The sequence below is a fragment of the Triticum urartu genome, unplaced genomic scaffold, assembly GCF_003073215.2.
Source record: "Triticum urartu cultivar G1812 unplaced genomic scaffold, Tu2.1 TuUngrouped_contig_915, whole genome shotgun sequence".
Lineage (NCBI taxonomy): Eukaryota > Viridiplantae > Streptophyta > Magnoliopsida > Poales > Poaceae > Triticum > Triticum urartu.
This window is the reverse complement of record NW_024120166.1, coordinates 1-19,204: the sequence shown is the minus strand read 5'-3', so window position 1 is coordinate 19,204 and position 19,204 is coordinate 1. Positions and strand designations below refer to the sequence as shown.

At 48.9% G+C, this 19,204-nt stretch overlaps 1 pseudogene; it reads right to left on the bottom strand.

Annotated features, from left to right (window-relative positions):
• Positions 1-193: 193 nt before the first annotated feature.
• LOC125532129 lies at positions 194-9,972 on the bottom strand (annotated as a pseudogene).
• Positions 9,973-19,204: the final 9,232 nt, after the last annotated feature.

Here is a 19,204-nt window from a genome sequence, read left to right as displayed (position 1 = left end):
GCAAAAAATATTCTCAGTTGTATGGAGTAACGCTCTTCTATATAGTATATGACTATGTTTGGAATGTGTTTTGTGAATTCTGTAGCAAGCTGAACAAAGACTACTCATTTATAGTAAGTGGCGCCCGTTTCAGTGGGAATAAATTAGAAGGACGCATCAGGGAGTTATTTCCCCCCCTCATGACCAGACTTACATGAAGAAGGAACTTTGGCATGCTTCTTCTCCTTCTGCCACTGATTATCTCCAGCAAGACGACTCCGAAGCTATATACATCACACTTGTACGTCAGGGCTTTTTCGGACGAATACTCTGGAGCAACATATCCCCTTCATTTAACACAAAACATGGAGTTAATTTATGTCTACTGGACACAGATATACAGGGAAAAGAACAATCATTTCTAATGTGAATATGAAACATAAGAGAGTTGGAAATATCATTCATACGGTGTCAGTACTACTGTCGGATCTGTCTCCTCTTCAATGAACAGCTTCGCGGTGGTAAAATCTGCTATCTTAGACTCCCACGTGTTACTCAGAAGTATGTTGCCAGGTTTTAGATCCCTATGAATGAATCCCTTGCCATGAAGATATTCAACACCTTTGGCGATCCCATGAATTATTTCCCGTCTTTGAGCCCAATTCAGTGAGGAGACGAGCCCGTTTTGTTCTCCTGCATTTCCAAATAGGTGTGAGGCCAAAAGCATATACAAATAGCTGTGGATTACATTTGTACATATAATGGCAGATTAACATGGCATGCATTGCAACGAGTACCAAAAATATAGCGATCCAAACTTTTATTCTCCATGTACTCATAGACTAGTATCCACTCATTTCCTTCCCGGCACTGGTAGAGGAGCCTCGCAAGATTGACATGCGTGAGCGTGGACATCATTTTCACTTCCCTTTTGAAATCTTCCTTGCCTTTATCAGTAAGACGATCCTGTCTGAGCTTCTTCACAGCAAACTCTCTACCGAATAGCCGCCCCTGGTGATTATACAGTGACATGTTACGATGTAGATTCAGCAGATAATGAAGTATGTCCCGCAAAAAAGAAAGATATACGAAGTATGCAATCTACAACACAAGTCACTTCATATGTACAAGAACAGTTCATACCATGTAGACGTCGCTAAATCCGCCCTTGCCAATGACATTTTCTCCAGAGAAATTTCCTGTGGCCTTTCTTATAATACAAAGGCAAACTGCATGTCCTTCTGGAAATGAATTATACTTGTGAGATCATTTCCTTCCTTCTTCGGAATAGTAAAAGAAAGGAATACGAAAGAGAATAATGTGTTTATATAGTTGAGCTTTTACCTAATAGCCATAATATGAGTTGTCCTATGCTGGTGGAAAACCAGAAAGCAAGGAGAACCAGAATGATGATCAAGGCTACAGATACACCTATGATAATCCAAGTAGGAAACATGGATACAGATGGCCCACCTATTATAAAAAATCAAACATGGAAACTTAAAATTCTCAACTGACAAGCTTATCTTATCAAAAGAAACTGGAAAGACGTAAAATATGTTGCTTCTACCAAAATGATGAATTCCATTGATGAAGCATTTTTTTACTATCATCTCTTCTCACGCCGAGCATTTTTTTACTGTCATCTCTTCTCACGCCGTAACTCAATTCAATTTCCAGGGTGGTATTTCTGAGCTCAGGGACTCATATACACCCACATGAACAGTAAAATCAAGAAATATTAAATAAAAATAATAAAAATGGCAGCCCGGTGCACGTAGCTCCCCCTTGCGCAGGGTCCACGGAAGGGTCCAACCACTTTGAGCTTTTTGTATGCAGCTTTTCCCTACCTTTCTTTAAGATGTTTCCAGTAAAAAATCTCAAAAATTTATACAACAAGCGTGTTGGTGTGTCTTCTAACTGTATGCATTGTTTTGTGAAAAAAGGACGTATGGGGTGATCTCGGCAAAAAAACAAAAATTATAGTGCTTAAACATGTTCTTTCTTAAAACATTTCTGTTTTCTTTAAATATATCACTATTTCCCTTGATTTTACTGTTCATGCGGGTGTATAGCTTAGAAGTGAATTTCCAGTCAATTTCCTTCGAAGACAAAGAGAAAAACATGGATGGCAAGAATGCGTAGATGGATAATCTGTACATACCAAATTCTGATTTGGACAACCTCAGATAGAGATCCTGCTTGCTGTCAATGAGGCGAAGATCAACAATGGCATCCGCCCACATGACACAGCCACTGCGATTGCCGCCGCCTCTGATATCAGCGGCAGCGTAGGCCAAGCATGAGCAGTTGGCATTGCACCTCTCTTCGCATTCCTCCAGCGTAGCGACATCAATATCCACGGTCGCATTCTGCGTGTCAGGAAGCTTCACTCCTGACACCACCTTGAAGCGGTCCGTCGTCTTCCCGCCACGACACTCCAGAACCACGTCGCGCTGGCACCCGCCCGCATACTGCTCATCTGCCACGCCGATGTCGATACGGAGCTGAACCCCGGCATGCAGCCGCAGAACCCGGACAATGCCGCCTCAGGGTTGCAGAGGCCAAATGCCCCGCACTTGCCATAGGCATCGCAGGTGATGTCCCTTGCCCCTCTGCTATTTTTTTTTTCTCGAATACGCACAAGTGTACGTACTATATATATTAAGAAGAAAGAGGGGTAAAGAGCCCTCCACAATGTTGTTACACGGTAATTACATGCACAAGCATTTTCACCTCCATCCTACTTGCTACCATAGCTAATTTGTCCCGCCCGTCCGCCGTTCCACCCGGTTGAAGAAAATAGTTAGGTCGCCTTTGAGCAGTCCCGCTTGTTTCCAATTCCGCCCTTCCTCCACGAAGCGGCGAAGCACATGTGGAATAGATGGAGAAGCACCCTCAAAAACGATTGCATTGCGATGCTTCCAAATCTCCCACATGGCTAAGACACGAAAAGCATTGAGCACTCTCTTGTGTGTCTCATTTGAGTTCTGTGCCGCGCACCAAGCAGCAAGCGTGTCAGTCATCATGGGTATCCAACCGTGTTTGTCCATGTCTTGAAAGATCGCAGCCCAAATCTGCCTGGCAAAGCCATGCCGAATGAAAAGGTGATCGATGCTCTCCTCCTCTTGGTTGCACAACGGGCAACTATCTTGGTGGTCAAGGCCTCTCCTCGCCAGCCGATCAGAGGTCCAGCACCTATTCTGCGTAGCCAGCCACACAAAGAAACGGCAACGTAGCGGCGCCTTAGCTTTCCATGTAAATTCAGCTGTTTGATCCACCTCCCTTCCCCAAAACTTTGCCGCGTAAGCTGATCACGCTGAGTATATGCCGTTTGTCTCCCAGCACCAAACCACATCATCCTGCCTTGTCTGATCCAGCGTTATGCCGGCCACCCTAGTCCACAAAGCGAGGTATTCATGCAATGCCGCGGGGCTGAGCTCAGGGTTCACGTCTCTCGCCCAGGCATTATCATGTAGTGCTGTGGCAACCGAGCAGGTTTTCCTCGTTCGGGGCCGCACGCGGGCATAGATGTTGGGGGCAATATCAGCGACACGGAATCCATCAATCCATCGATCTTCCCAAAACCTTATGCTCTGGCCACTGCCCACAACTGGCCTCATCGCCGAGAGAGCTAATTGACGTGCAGCATGCGGGACTTGGATTTGAAATTCAGCCCAGGGACGATCCTTGTCGAATTGTTGCAGCCACGGCCATCGTGCTTGCAATGCAATATTCAGCCACTGCAGATTTGGGATGCCAAGTCCCCCTGCCCACTTAGGCGAGCAAACTTTTTCCCACGCTACAGCGCAGCTTCCGCCATGCACAGATGCGTCTGCAGCCATAGAAAACCACGGCAGATTTTGTTCAACGCAGCGATTGTTTCTTTGGCAGATCAAGAGCCAGCATTGCGTGCAGCGGCATTGCACATAGGACCGATTGAATCAGCAATAATCTTCCACTCTTGGGCATCTTAGATGCCTTCCATTTCGGCAGCGCACCCGCTAGTTGATCCACAAGATAAGAGAGTTGCACTGCGGACTGTTTTCTGAGGGTGAGGGGCAGCCCCAAATACTTGCAAGGGAAGGCTCCACTAGGGCAGCCAAAGGTCTGTTCCACCATTTCCATCATTTCAGTTGAGCATATGATCGGGAATGCTGCTGTTTTTGCAAGGTTTAACTTGAGCCCCGAGGCTTCTCCGAAAGTTTGAAGCAGCAGCGCACAAGTGCGTAAATCCAGCTCGTTTGGTTTGGTGAAGAAAACCACATCATCGGCGAACATTGAGAGCCGATGCTTCATCCCAGACCGCGCTAGGGGAGCCAGCATGCCCCTCGAAGCCGCAAGCTCGAACATGTGATGTAACGGCTCCATGATCATGATAAATAGCATAGGAGATATTGGGTCGCCCTGCCTCAGCCCGATCTGATTTGAGATTTGTCTTCCTGGCGTCCCATTTACCATGATTCTAGTGGACGAAGTCGCAAGAAGCCCACAGATCCAGTCCACCCAATGAGCGCCAAAACCCATGTAGTAAGCACTTCCACCAAGAATGGCCATTGCACTGAATCGGAAGCCTTTGAGATATCTAGTTTGAGCATAACTGCCAGTTCCCGAAGGGCATGGAGACGCCGCACAGTGCATTGAACTAGCATGAAGTTGTCTTGAATTGATCGTCCCTTGACGAAAGCACTTTGGTGATTTCCTACGAGGAGCGGTAGCTTGGCGGCGAGACGTGAAGCCAAGACTTTGTCGAAGATTTTGATCACCCCATGCACCAAACTAACTGGCCTAAAATCCTTGATATCCACATCTCCTTCCTTCTTTGGCAGAAGGGTCACAATTGCCTTGTTGAGCACTGCCAAACCTCTCATGTCCGCCTGGTGAAAAGTTTCAAAAGCCCGCATGAAATCCTGACGAATAATACTCCAGCACGCAGCATAAAACCGGCCCGTGAATCCGTCCGGCCCCGGCGCTTTGTCGAGCGGCATAGACTTCACAATCTTCTCCACCTCGTCCTCGGTGAATGGGGTTTCCAGGTGCGCCAAGCTTCGTGATGGCAGGTGAATGCTGGCCAGGTCTAGGGCATGTTCTCGCTCCGGCGCCTCCCTAAACACAGATGAGAAATAATCATCGACCTCGTTGGCGATCTCGTCCTGCCCAGTGGCCAGTTTGTCCCCATGCCGAATCGCCGTCAGCATGTTCCTCCTCTGCCTATGGCACGCGCTTTGGTGAAAAAAGCTCGTATTTGCATCTCCCTCGCGGAGGACGAGGATTCGCGACCTTTGCCACGCAATGGTACGCTCCAGCGAGCACAAACCCAGTAACTTCCTTTTGAGCAGCTTCCGTAGAGTATACTCCTACTCAGTCAGTGCCCTTGATTCCATTGCCTTGTCCAGTCGGAAAATCACCTCCATGGCTATACCAATCTGTAGCTTAACGTTTCCAATCCAACGATCACTCCACTTTTTCAGACGCTTCGTCGTTGCCCTTAGCTTTGCATCAAGCACCACATACGGGTTTCCCTCACTTGAAACCGAGCTCCACTCCTCCTCCACCGTTTGCATGAAACCCTCTGCCTTGGTCCAAAAAGATTCAAACTTGAATCGCCGTCCCATGCACAAGTCGGCATTTAGATCCAAAAGAAGCGGGCAGTGATCCGACACGGCCGAACCTAGCGCAGTAAGCTGGCAAGTTGGGTAACAATCCTCCCAATCCGCAGTGGCAAACACACGGTCAATTCGCTCCAAAGTTACACGCTCTCTCTCATTTGACCAAGTATATCTCCTGCGTTTAGGTAGATTTCCTTCAGCTCGAGGAAATTGAGCTTTGCCTGAAAACGCGCCATCATCCTCCTATTGATGAGGGAGTTGCTTTTGTCCTCCGGGTTTACCAATAGATTGAAATCCCCTAGTACCGTCCAAGGGCCAGCAATGAGCTCTCGAATGTCCACCAGTTCTTGCATAAAAGCAATCTTCTCATGATCCTGTTGCGGTCCATAGACCCCGGTTACCCACCATTGCGCTCCACCCAGGTGCTTGACTAGTGCCGTTAACGCACTCTCCGTGTAATGGGGATTTGAGATAGCAACCACCGAAGCGTCCCATGCAAGGAGAATCCCCCCTTGTACCTACTGCCGGCAAGTAAAAGAAACTTTCAAATTTATAACCAAGACATTGAGTCACCAGCTCCGCCGTTACAACCTCTAACTTTGTCTCTTGGAAGCACACTATGCTCGATCTGGCCGCCACTACCACCTGATAAATGGCATTACGGCTCGCGGGATTGTTAAGGCCCCGCACATTCCACACAAGAGTTTTGAAAGGAGCAGCATTCATTACAACGGCCTACAATGAAACCACCACGGCACAGCCTCAACGCTGGCTCTTGTCCACCGCGCTCTGCTGAAGCAAGGGCAGAGCCGAAGCATCCCAGTCAAACAGAGCAAGAATCGCTCGAATATGGCCATCAGATAACGGTTGCTCGAACAGCTTCGCATAATTCTGCAGCGCTTCATCGCTAATGACTTCGCTCTCATTGGCCAGACAGAGCTTTCTGATTAGAACATTTTGCTGCTTTGAAGCAAAAGAACCGCGCCCCACACCCCTGGCCAGGCGCACACTTCGCCTTGGGTTGGACACCGGCTCGCGCTTCCTTCGATGCCACCTCCTGTTCCCGTCCTTTGCCGCAGATGGCCTACTGCCGAGCAACGGCGACAGGGCCTTTTTTAGCTCACCACACAGTTCTTCCAGGGAGGCTCGCTGGCCGGTCGACGTGCATGAGCTGCATGGCCCTCCACCAATCATCCGGGGGCGTGTGGGGCCGCCCAACCCGTCCGATAGGCTCACACAGAATAACTCGTCCACATGCATGCGAACAGGAGTTGCTGCGACCTCGTCATCCGCCGAAGAAAAGCTGCCCAAAGTCGCTCCCTCAAAAGATGCGCCCGCTGGGTCTTCTCGCAGCATCCTATCCTATCCGGGAGACAGCAAGTGGGCGCTGCCCCCTTCAGCCTGTTCATGGGGTGGCACTACCGCCAATCTGCTCAACGTCGGGATACGAAGCGACCCCACTTGGAAACTACCAGAGCTATTCTAGCTCTCCACCTCCTTATCCTTTCCTGCCGGCATCCAGCATGCACCCTGGCTAGTCTTATCCATCAGTGACCCTGGCTCTGGCTGGCCCACCTCTGCCATGCGCCTGTCTAGCTGGCCAATCGACCGCGGCGGGGATTGCTGCCCACCAGCCACGGCCCCTCCACAATCAGGCTCGGACTCCGCCTGGTTGGAACCGCAAGACGACGGCGCAACGGGGCTTGATTCAAACCCGGTCAAAAGTAGCCGCGGCCCCACCTTGCTTTGACTGACGGAAGCGGCAGCAGTGACGACCGCAGCGCGGCTGGAAAGCGAGCACTGCTCCTCACCGCCATGCGTCCTCCTCGCCGGCGAAGACGCTGGCTCCAACCCCCGAACACGAGCCGCCAACCTCACCGGCGGATCCACCTGCGCCGGCGCCGGCGCCGGAGCGCGACCACCCGCGGTTGGCCCAAGCCTGGCCGGATCCGGGCCCCCGGAATCCTCGTCACTCGGGGGCTGCCAGACGGCGCGGCGGCGGGGGAGGAGCGCCGTCCACTCCCGGCTCCGCTCTAACCGGAGGTGCAAGCATTCTGATGTCCACAGGGTACCACAGCGCGTCTGGGGCGCTCTGGATATCCACCAGCTCTTGGACGAACAGCAGACGCCGCCGGGGGATCTTGCACGGGTCCGCCGTCTTCAGCCAAACTCTGAACCCAGCCATGTCGAAGTGCTGGGCCATGCGCTCCGCAACCTGCACCACGAAACCACATCCCCGAAGCACAACCTCCGCCGTTCGCCGCACCCAGGCATGGGCAGGCACTCCACGAAGCTCAAGCGGGACAAGGAAAGGAAGAGACGCCCCAGTAGCCTGCGCCTGACGCATCCATGGCCGGAGAGAAAGAGCAAAGCCCTGGCCAGGGGCGTGTCCACGATCCACCATGAGCTGCCTGATGATGGGATGCTTGCAAAGGACGAGGAAGTCCTCGGGGAAGAAGGGGCGGATAGACATGTCCGCCGGGCCGATGCCAAACTAGGCATGCAGCGCAGCCGCCGCGTCTGCCGCGCACCAGTGACGGTGACCACGACCGCGCGCGCCAGGTCTTGCTCCATCCTCCGCGGATCATCAGAATCCTCCAGGAAGCAACACTCCACCTCCATGTCCGGTGCCGCCGGGCCAGCCGGCACCGGCATGGCCACCGGACCAACAAACGGAACCGAGAACCCAGGACCTTCCACACTTGCCACCGACGAGTCTGAGCCTTGGGCAACTTGGCTCCAGGTCCGAGCAACCCTGATCGCCCCAGGCGGGGGAGGGCCGGGTGGCGGGAGGGGGAGCGTCGTGCCAGCAGTTCGCAAGGAGACCGACGGCGTAGGAACCGTAGCCGCCGGACCCACCCCACCAGAGTCGCGGCCACCAGCCGCCGGCTGAAGACACCCGCCACCAGCCGCAGGCCGAGCGCGCCCGCCACCGGACGCCGACGAATCCCGCGGCACCCTGCACTCCTTGGCCATGTGGCCCTCGCCGCCACACCGCACACAAATCGTGTTCTTCCAGCACTCCCTTGAGATGTGTCCGTCGTCCCCACAGTTGTAGCAGCAGCCATGCAGGCACGCCGGGATGTTCGACCGCGGCGGCCTGGAGGAGGACAGCATCAGGCCGACGCGGCGGCGCTGGGCCGGCGGGGAAGGAGACGAAGGGCCTCGGGGCCTCCGACCCGGCCTCTGCCAACCGTTAGCAGCCGCCGGCCGCGGCGGAGGGACACCAGAGCCCCTCGCCCCTCCCCCTTGCGAGATTGGCCCGAACGCCATCCCCACCACGTCAGGGAGCACCAGCAGGTAGCGGAGCGGAGGGCGCGGCAGGGGCGAAGGGCGCGCCGGAGTGGAGGAGTCCGAGGACGCCGCAGAACCAGAGAGAGAAACCCGCGAGGCCATCCGGCCGACGAGAGAGGGAGGGAGGTGGTGGACGCCGGCACCGGAGTGGTGGCCGGCGGGGAGGGGTTGGCCGCCGGCGCCGGAGTGGCCGCCGGCGCACAGGAGAGGGGGAAGCGCCGGAATGACCCCAAAGCAGAACTCGATTTGCCCCCCTGCTGAAGGAGATCCACGCCCCTGTGTCGGTGTTCCACACCAGCCGCTCCGCCACGCCGGTGTGGTTCACAACGACGCGGGTAAGTGGTGCACTGGGCACAACAGTGTACCCATATGTTATCTTGGTCGACCTACCTGTCAGGCCCGTCACGTGCAGCGGGTACATGTTTGTGTACGTCGATGCCTCCGGGACACCGTTGAAGTAGAGCCCGTTCCATGGCCTCTTGACGTTGCCACGCCACAGGACGAGCTCTGGTAACCTCTTAGTTTCCAGCGTACGGCGGTAGTCCCCCGGAGACGGGTCGTCGGCCGATCGCCAGGACGTGAGCTGCCATTCGGTTTTGGTCCAGAAGTTCTTACCCAGCTTCATGCCAGGCAGCAAGGTGTCTGACGGGTGGTCCAACGACTGCCACAGGTAGGCGTCACTGTTGCCATTCCGCACAACCAGGTTGCCGGAATCAAGAAGCTGAGCCGCGCTTCCGCTGGAGATGTCTGAAGACCAGACCGTGCGGCGGGAGCTGTCGAGCAGGACGAGGGTGGCCGCGTCGTTGAACACCAACATGCCGGATGTGTCGCCGAGAGGGTCATCGCGGTTGGCCACCCAGTAGACGGTGTCGTTGGACACCGAGAACCATATGCCGAGGTACCTCTTGGTGGACACCCCGGGCGAGAAGAACCCCAGGGTGAAGGAACCGCTGGCCGAGACGAGCGTGTCACCGTCAGAGTCGGTGAGGTTCTGACCTTTCTCGAGCTTATCAGCAGCAGAGGTCTGGATGGAGAGGAGCAAGATGCATGCCAAGAAGAGGAGCAGAAGAAGCTGGCTGGTTGGTCTCATGATGGGGGGTAGACATCTGGTGATACGGCTACAGTACATGCTCCCCTGATCCGAGAGCATGGTAAGCGTTGGATCTGAACTGGAGGAACAGGATTGAGTAGGCTCCTTCGCGTTGCAAATTATGCAGAAGGCACCCTCGTTTATTCTACAAACCAGTGACGAGCTGCAAATCCTTCTTCCCTGTTCGCCTCTTCCTCAATCGATTTGCATCGCCGCCGCCGCCGGCCACCATGGCATGCCCCATCCACCCTGCTAGTTCCGATCCAGCGCAGATTATAGGGCTCTCTCGGCTCTCGCGCGTGTTGATTCCTTCGCTCACATCCGGTCATTTTTATGGGAGCCGCCGTCGCTGGAGCCGACCGCATCGCGGGGGCCGGAGACCCTACGCAACAACGATCGGGTAAGAGACATCGCCTCCTTCGTCGTACGCATCTGGGGCGTTTTCTCGTGTTCGATTTCGTGATTTTTCTTATTTGATTTTTGGATTGGATGTTTGCGCTGCGGAAGTCGGTGTCGTTCGGTCGATTCCTGTCCGAGCCACTCGAGTGTACCACGGTGACGACCTTGCCGGCACGGGCGGCCACCATAGGACATTTCCAGTCGCCGCGCCAACCACGCTCATCTAGAGTTACAAGTCAATTTCTCAGCGCAGCCACGGAGGTTGGAGCTCATTCCGCATCTTCCAGCAGCGGTGCTGAATGTATTGGCGGTTTGGGCCAGGCCTGTGGTTTGCTTTACTGGACACCTACGTGCTTCCTGAAGGTGCTATTAGTGTTGTATAATCTCCTCTGTTTTGCATGCTCTTGTTGCTTATATTTGAGTTGAATCAAAGCAGCATGATTAGTTTTGCTTGTAGGATTTTATTTGCTTCACTTAATATTCGTTGTTGCCTGGTCTTGACGTGGAAGGATGTATGTGGCAAAATTGTGCAGGAATGTTTTTTCTAGCATTTTTGGAACTCAACTCTGTATGAATTAAACACTGATTCTCGCTTGTAGGTGTTGAAAGTGCGTAAGTTTGATTTCGTTGGTTTTATGTACCAGTTCTGTTAATGATTCTCACCTCCTCTGGAGTTGCCGATTGAATATTTGATGTATTTATTACTCCCTCCGTTTTCGAAATTATTAGATGTATTTTAGGTTCTAAATATATTCCATTTTTGCGACAAAAAATTTGGAACGGAGGGAGTAGTTATCAAGCACCTAGTCGGTCAACATGTACGATACTGTACTGCACTTAGCCAGACCACAGCTTGAATGAGATATAGTAGATTTTGCAAACACATGCTTCTTTTGAGGGGCAGGATGCAAATGTTCTAGGGGGCACAGGTAAACAGCAGGATGAGTTGATCAAGACCATTCCCTACAGATCTAACGGCCCCAGCAGACCTGTAGCACCGTATCACCTAATTGACGGTAGCACTAGATATTTTCCCTCATGATGGGTGTTCCCTCACACTATTCATGCACACAAGAGAAATGTTGGCCATGGACTGCAGTCGTTTTGTAGCTTCAACCGGCAACACCATACTTTTTTCCTTCCAAAAGCAGAAGATAAGTTATCGTAGTTCAACCTCCGGCTAGAGTAAATTACAGAAAACCACCAGTTTGAGGGTTAGGTTAGCATAAATCACTACGTTACAGTTTCTTGGCAAAAAACACCAACTCTCCTGTAAACAGTTTGCAAATACCACTGATCGTCGGATTGGGCACCGATAAGTGGATTTATGACAGTGGGGCCCATTTTTTTTGCCGACGTGGCACTGTAGGCTAGTCGGACAGCCGTTAGACGCCGTTAGACGGCGCTCTCGCACGTGAACTTAAGTGATTCGCTCCTCTGTCTCTCACTCTCACTCTCACTTTGCTCTCGCACGCTCTCGCTCTCGCTCTGTTCTTGCTCGCCGCCGCCGGCCGCTCCGCTCCGCGTCGCGCCCTCGCCGCCGCATCGTCATGGTGTCCTGGAGTGAAAGCGACGACAACAGCGAGCACACTAGGGAGTACATCAGCTCTGGTTCTGACGACGGCGGAGTGCAGGGTATGCATTTGGGGATATTTTTTCCTAGGGTTAGGGTTAGGGTTTGTTCTATGATTTGGGGATATTTTTCTCAAAGGAGCTTGTGTGTTAGCTGATGAAATGTTATGCATTTCTTTGCACTCCCAGGTCCCTGCTTCAACTAAGGACTCCGATTTCGAGGGCCCTGAAGATGAAATGCAGGTTTTGTGCCATGGTCACGGAAGTTAGCAGAGAGGCGCGTTGCTTTTGAAGGAATTCTAACTGGGAGGAGGTTTCTCTTGTTGCGCTGAGAAGTATATGCTTCTAAGTGAGAGCACAATCATTGTTAGGATTTGGCCATTGTTTATTTATTGTTAAGTTGGGAGACTGTTGAGGCAGTCATTGTTTACTCTTAGGAGAGTGTTGAGTCAGTCATTGTTTACTCTGAGGAGAGTGTTTAGGCAGTCGCATTTTTTACTCTGGCCAATGTCATGGTGTCCTGGAGTGAAAGCGACGACAAGCGAGCACACTAGGGTTAGTACATCAGCTCTGTTCTGACGACGGCAGAACATGCAGGTATGCATTTGGGGATATTTTTCTAGCTTTGGTTAGGGTTAGGGTTTGTTATATGATTTGGGGATATTTTTCTCAAAGGAGCTTGTGTGTTACCTGATGAAATGTTATGATTTCTTTGCACTCCCAGGTCCCTGCTTCAACTGAGGACTCTGATTTCAGGGCCCTGAAGATGAAATGCAGGTTTTGTGCCATGGTCACGGGAAGTTAGCAGAGAGGCGCATTGCTTTTGAAGGAATTCTAACTGGACGAGGAGGTTTCTTGTTGCGCTGAAGCTGGTTGAAGGTATATGCTTCTAAGTGATGCCCAGCAAATCATTGTTAGGATTTGGCCATTGTTTATTTATTGTTAAGTTGGGAGAACCTGTTGAGGCAGTCATTGTTTACTCTTAGGAGAGTGTTGAGTCAGTCATTGTTTACTCTGAGGAGAGTGTTTAGGCAGTCATTTTTTACTGCATGGCAACAATGTTAATTAGATTAAAGTACAGTGGATGCATGGGTTAGTTTATTCCTAAATAGATAGCAGAGAGCAGAACATCAGTGCTTTCTTTTTGATGTACTTTATCTTGGGAGCTTTTAAATATAATATCTTTAGCTTTGGTTGTGATGAAAGGTTTTAATATGGTTTTGAATACTACCTTATTTCAGGAAGGTAGAGACTGTGGACTAGTTAAATGGATTGATCCTGCTTGGCCCAATACCCTTGAGAATGCATTGCACAAGTTATGGTTGATGTATGAAGACAACAAAAGACAGAGGGCTGAGGACACTCTGATGAATTATTTTGAAGTTCATAACCTGACACAAGAGAAGAAAAAGCTGCAGGCCAGCTATGAGAAGCTGGTTGAAGATGTCAATGCACTTGTGGATGCCCAACAACGTAGGGTAGAGATAGAAAAGACAAATGCCGATACCAAGAAGTTGGAGGAGAAGTATGAGATGGTGAAGAACCTGGCAGCTGCTCAGGCCAGTGTCATTAGGAACATGAAGCTCAAGCTAGCTAAAGAGAGGAAGTACTTGCAGATCCAAATTGATGAGCTGCAGAAGAGTGTTGAAGAGAGCTATGTGAAGTTGCAGGAGAGCAATGTGAAGCTGCAGGAGAGCAATTTGAAGATGCAGGGGATCAAGGCCATCCTAAATGAATGATCACCTGGTTGTGGAAGAGGGCACTATCATTTGGCATTTACTTACCTTTTGTAGGGTGTGGTTGGCTGTGCTGTAATTCCTGAACTATGGATTAGTAATGCACTAATCTAGTACTATGATTATCTATGGATTTGAATTAATGCTAAATGTGATGATATTTAGAGTATTTGGATGAAATCTGATATTTTTAGAATTTATGTATTTCAACCTACAAATAGGGTTTGTAGCCATCTTTGGGGGTTTTGTCGACATCTAGCCTTCACTAGGGTTTTTAAGCATCTTTGATGATTTTGTCGACGTTTAGCCATCAAATAGGGTTTTTAGGCATCTTTGGGGGTTTTGTCGACATCTAGCCTTCACTAGGGTTTTTAGGCATTTTTGATGATTTTGTCGACATCTAGCCATCAAATAGGGTTTGTTGGCATCTTTGATGGTCTTGTCGACATCTAGCCTTCACTAGGGTTTTTAGGCATCTTCGATGATTTTGTTGACATCTAGCCATCAAATAGGGTTTGTCGGCATCCTTTGATGGTCTTGTCGACATCTAGCCTTCACTAGGGTTTTTAGGCATCTTCGATGGTTTTGTCGACATCTACCCTTCACCTAGGGTATTTTTGCATCTTTGATGGCTTTGTCGACATCTAGCCATCACCTAGGGTTTTTAGGCATCTTTGATGGTTTTGTCGACATCTAGCCATCACCTAGGGTTTTTAGGCATCTTTGATGGTTTTGTCGACATCTAGCCTTCACCTAGGGTTTTTAGGCATCTTTGATGGTTTTGTCGACATCTAGCCATCACCTAGGGTTTTTAGGCATCTTTAATGGTTTTGTCCACATCTAGCCATCACCTAGGGTATTTTGGCATCTTTGATGGCTTTGTTGACATCTAGCCATCACCTAGGGCATTTTGGCATCTTTGATGGCTTTGTCGACATCTAGCCATCACCTAGGGTATTTTGGCATCTTTGATGGCTTTGTTAACATCTAGCCTCATCATCACAAAATGTATGATAAACTCATCATCACAAAATGTATGATAAACTCATCATCACAAAATACCAGAAAAGATTTGGTCTTAAGCTTAATCATAAAATACCTGAAGCATTATAGTATCACAACTTAACTTAAACATCTCAACTACATGACCATCATCACAACCAAACTGACCAAATTGACAGTATTTTGACACAACGAAACATCTCAACAGTAGTTTGACACAACCAAATTGACAGTATTTTGACACACAACCAAACTGACCATCATCACAAGAGTTTTCACACACCTAAAATGCATCATTCCCATGGAGCACCTGAAGCAGTCAAGTAATCTCTAATTTTCTGGGTGGGCTTCCTGATTCTTTGGGAAACACCAGTTGGCCTTGGAGGCAAGAAAGATGCCCTTGCTCCCTTTGCAGGAGCTGAAGATCTAGTTACTGCTGTTTTACCCTTTGCAGCAGATGATGAACTACCAGCAGCTGTCCTCTGTGGTGGTGCAGCAGAAGTGGCCCTCTTCTTTGCTGGTCCAGGTGTTGTTGCAGAATCAGAAGAGGCCCTCTTCTTTGCTGGTGCAGGTGCTGTAGCAGAAGAAGAAGATGCCCTTTGTGCTGGTGATGGTTCAGTAGCAGCAGCACCAGCAGCACTAGAGGCCCTCTTCTTTGCTCCTGTTGTAGCAGCAGCAGAAGAGGCCCTCCTTGCTGGTGTGGCTGCATCAGGTTCATAGGAGCTGCTGCTTGGCTACAAAAAGATCAAATAGTCTAAGAACTGCACAGATGAACAGGAAGATGAATTGAAAGCAACATCAAATAGTCAATATTAGGACATTGGTTACCTCATGCCTATTCTTTCTCACTGCAAGTGATGGATTCAAAGCAACATTACAGTTGGTGTATCTATGGCCAAACTTTTTGCAATTAGAGCAGGTAATTGAGGCCATTCTTGAGGTGTCTTTGGGAGCTGGCTTCTCATATTAGCCCTTTCTTCTCTTAGTCCGTGCCCTTCCCTTGTGTTCTTTGAAAACTGGAGCCTCAGTGTCCATACTGTCTGTCCTTGGCCACATATCAGGTCCAGGTACAAGATATATAATGGGACTGTAAGCTGCCAGGTACATCTTTTTTTGAAGAAATCATGAACAAAGTCCTCTGGTTGAAGCTTAGCCTTGTGTATGGCAGAAATAGCATGATTGCAAGGACCTGCTGTCATATCCCACTTCTTGCACCCACAAGTCCTATGTTGTAGGTTCACAGCATAAGTTCTCTCCCCACTAGTGACTTGCTAAAGATTGGGCCCAGCCATCAAAGCATGACAGTTCCTTGCAAACTTCTTTGCTTCCTCTAATTTCTCAGCATATGTTGGACAAATTTCCCATCTTACAGTCTCAGTATTTGTTCTATTTGCATTGAACTTGACCATTAACTTTGTCCTAATTCCATCCACCATGGTCCTAATTGGTTTAGCCCTGACATCTAGAATCCACTTGTTGAAAACCTCACTTAGATTGTTAACAACTAAGTATGTTTTGCAGTTCATACCCATTGCATGTCTGGCCCAAGTGTGTTTAGGTATTTTGCTTAGCCATTCCCAAGCAGCCTCACTCTCATTCTTTAATTCAGCAATTGCAGTTTTAAAACCATGTTCAGTGTATGAATAACTGGCCGCATCCATGTATTGCTTTAATTCAGGCCCTCTAAACCCATCATTTTGAAAGTTCTGGTAGATATGTCTAAGACAAAACCTTTGGGGACAATTGGGAAACACTCTGGTAATGGCTTTTAAAAGGCCATGTGTGTGTGATAGTACAATAAGTAAATACAAGAAAGTAATTACAACTGATTACCTTCTGCCTATCTGAAATTATTGTGTAGTTCCTAAACTTCTCAGATTCTCCACCTAATGCTTGTCTCAACTGGTATAAAAACCAGGTCCAGGAGTTAGTGTCCTCCTTATCAACAATTCCAAAAGCAATGAGAAAAATATTGTTCCCATCTCTTCCAGTTGCAACTAGAATTTGTTGACCAATAGTGAGCTTGATGAAACAACCATCCAGACCTACAAAAAATAAATGAAATCAGAATTGATTAGCACATGAAATCAAACATTAGTAGCACTTAGCACAAATACTATTGAATTACCTATGAATGGTCTGCAGCCATTGAGAAACCCTTCTTTGCATCCATTCAAGCATACGAACAATGCATGAAACCTAGGGTTAGTACTTGGATGCTCCTTCAGATATCTTGTTGTCACAATGCATCTTGAACCTGGATTTGTATCCAACATAGCATGTAAATAATCCCCAATCCTGGTGTACTGGGCTTTCTGGTCTCCTAACACAACAACCTTTGCTGCCCTCTTTGCCCTGTATGCCATGTGTGTTGATATGTCCACACCATACTTGCTCTTGCATATTAATAATACTTGTGATTATTGTGCATGGGTCATTTCTGATAGCCTCCTCACAGAATTTTGAAACCCACTTAGCAGTGACTTTAGTGTTCTCTGACATAGAAGGGCATGTGTGCACTGAATACACCTTCCTAATTGTAAATGACTTCTCATTTGCAATCTTAGAAGCTGCTATATAGAAGGGACATTGCTCATCTATGCACTGTGCTATCACCCTATCACTACAGATTCTATGGTAGACAAAGTTCTTATTTTGAGCAATGTGCAGGGTTTGAAGTGCAGTTCTAAACTGGTACACATTTAAGAAGCGAAGATGCTTCACAAATTGCTCCTCTGGATGAGCTCTGTGCTCATCGAACCATAACCTCTTCTTCATCTTCTTTGCTTTGTTTTTTCTACCATTGGACAACACATATGCCAATGCCTCAGCACCATCATCATCTTCCACACCAAGGTCTTGTGGTTTCTTGTCCTCATCAGATGATGGAATCCAGTCCTCCTCAAACATGTGTTCTATACTCCCATGTTAATATCTTGTTCGGCCTTTTCTTTGTCTCTTGGCCCTTCTCTTGTTTGGTACATCTTGCCCTAGCTCATCCTCTTGTTCCTCTTCCACCAATTCCTCCTCCTCTTCCTCCTCTACATCCTCTTCTTCACCTTGTGGCACATACAGCTCATCATCCACCTCTGAGTCACACATTTCCTCAACATCTGTGTCCCCTTTAAAATGAAGTTCTGGGTCATTCCTCTGTCTTCTCATCTCCTCAAGCCTACCTAAGATATCACCATATTCTACCAGATCATCATCATCACTATCCTCTTCATTGTCCATCACTGCAACTTTCCTGTTCAAACAAGTCTCCTTCACTCTTGCCTTCTTGTTCTCCTAAACATTTCAATTTCATTTCTCCCTTTCTCCTTCATTTCTTGCTCTATTAACAGTTGCTCCTCTGAATTGCCAGTCACATGGTATTCTTGCACTACCGCATCACCTAAAGCAGGTTCCAGGCTCACATTTATTCTGCTCTGCTGTGTGTCAAACTGCAAGGGCATTGGCTCTTGTTCTCCTCCTGCATCACAACTCTCAGCTTCTACATGCACATTTTCAGCATTGAACAACACTCCTTCATCATCAATCTGATACAGTTTGGTCTCTCCAATTTGTTCTATTGGGGTCTGCATCTCAATGACATTAACACTGCTATTTATATTGGGAACTTTCTCTGCACTGGCCTAACTATTGTCACATTCAATATCTTGTTATTCTGCTCTGCTATGTGGTCTAAAATTTCCTCTAACTTATCATCATCATCTATTTCTTCCATTCCTTCAATCCCTAGCCTAGGGTCCCTCAAATAATACATATAATCTCTAAAACCATACCCTTCTGTCTCCATCAGTGCTACCAAATTGTAATATGTGATGTCTGACATCATCATACTCCTTTCAATATTATCTCTGTCATGAAAATGCATCCTCAATTCCCAAACCTCATCTTCAAGACTGCAAATAATAACACAATAGTGCACTATAAGTACTTAAGGGAAACTGAAGCAAGCTAGTGCAGACCAGAGCAGAACATCATTTGAGTGCAACAATTCATATCCTTCTTTTTACAGAAACCCTAGTTGTAAGCATCTAATTAAATAACTATATCATTCTAATTATAGAACTATAACACACGCAAACCTTAGAACTACAACACACACAAACCCTAGAACTACATTAACCCTAACCCTAGCAATAGAAGGGGAATGTGATTGGGGAGGGGAATGGGACTAGGATCTAACTAGACGTCGCCGAAAGCTGAAGCAATGTGCTGGCTTCCAACTGGATTTGTCTTCACCACCGCGGCGAAAGATCTGGCCGCCCTGAATTCCACCGAGTACTGCGGGTCCTCCTCCTCCTCTTCTTCTGCCGTTGCCTTCGTAGGGTTCGAGCTCCCGCACATCTCGCCAGTGGACGGCTGGGCACCGCCGCCAGCATTGCTCGACTTCGCCGGACTCATGTCTGCGACGGGGGCGGGGACGGTGCACCGCACGACCGGGAACAGGGGAGAAGAAGGGGGAAACGTGGGAAGAAGACGGGGGAAACGGGGGATAAGAGGAAACAGAACGAACG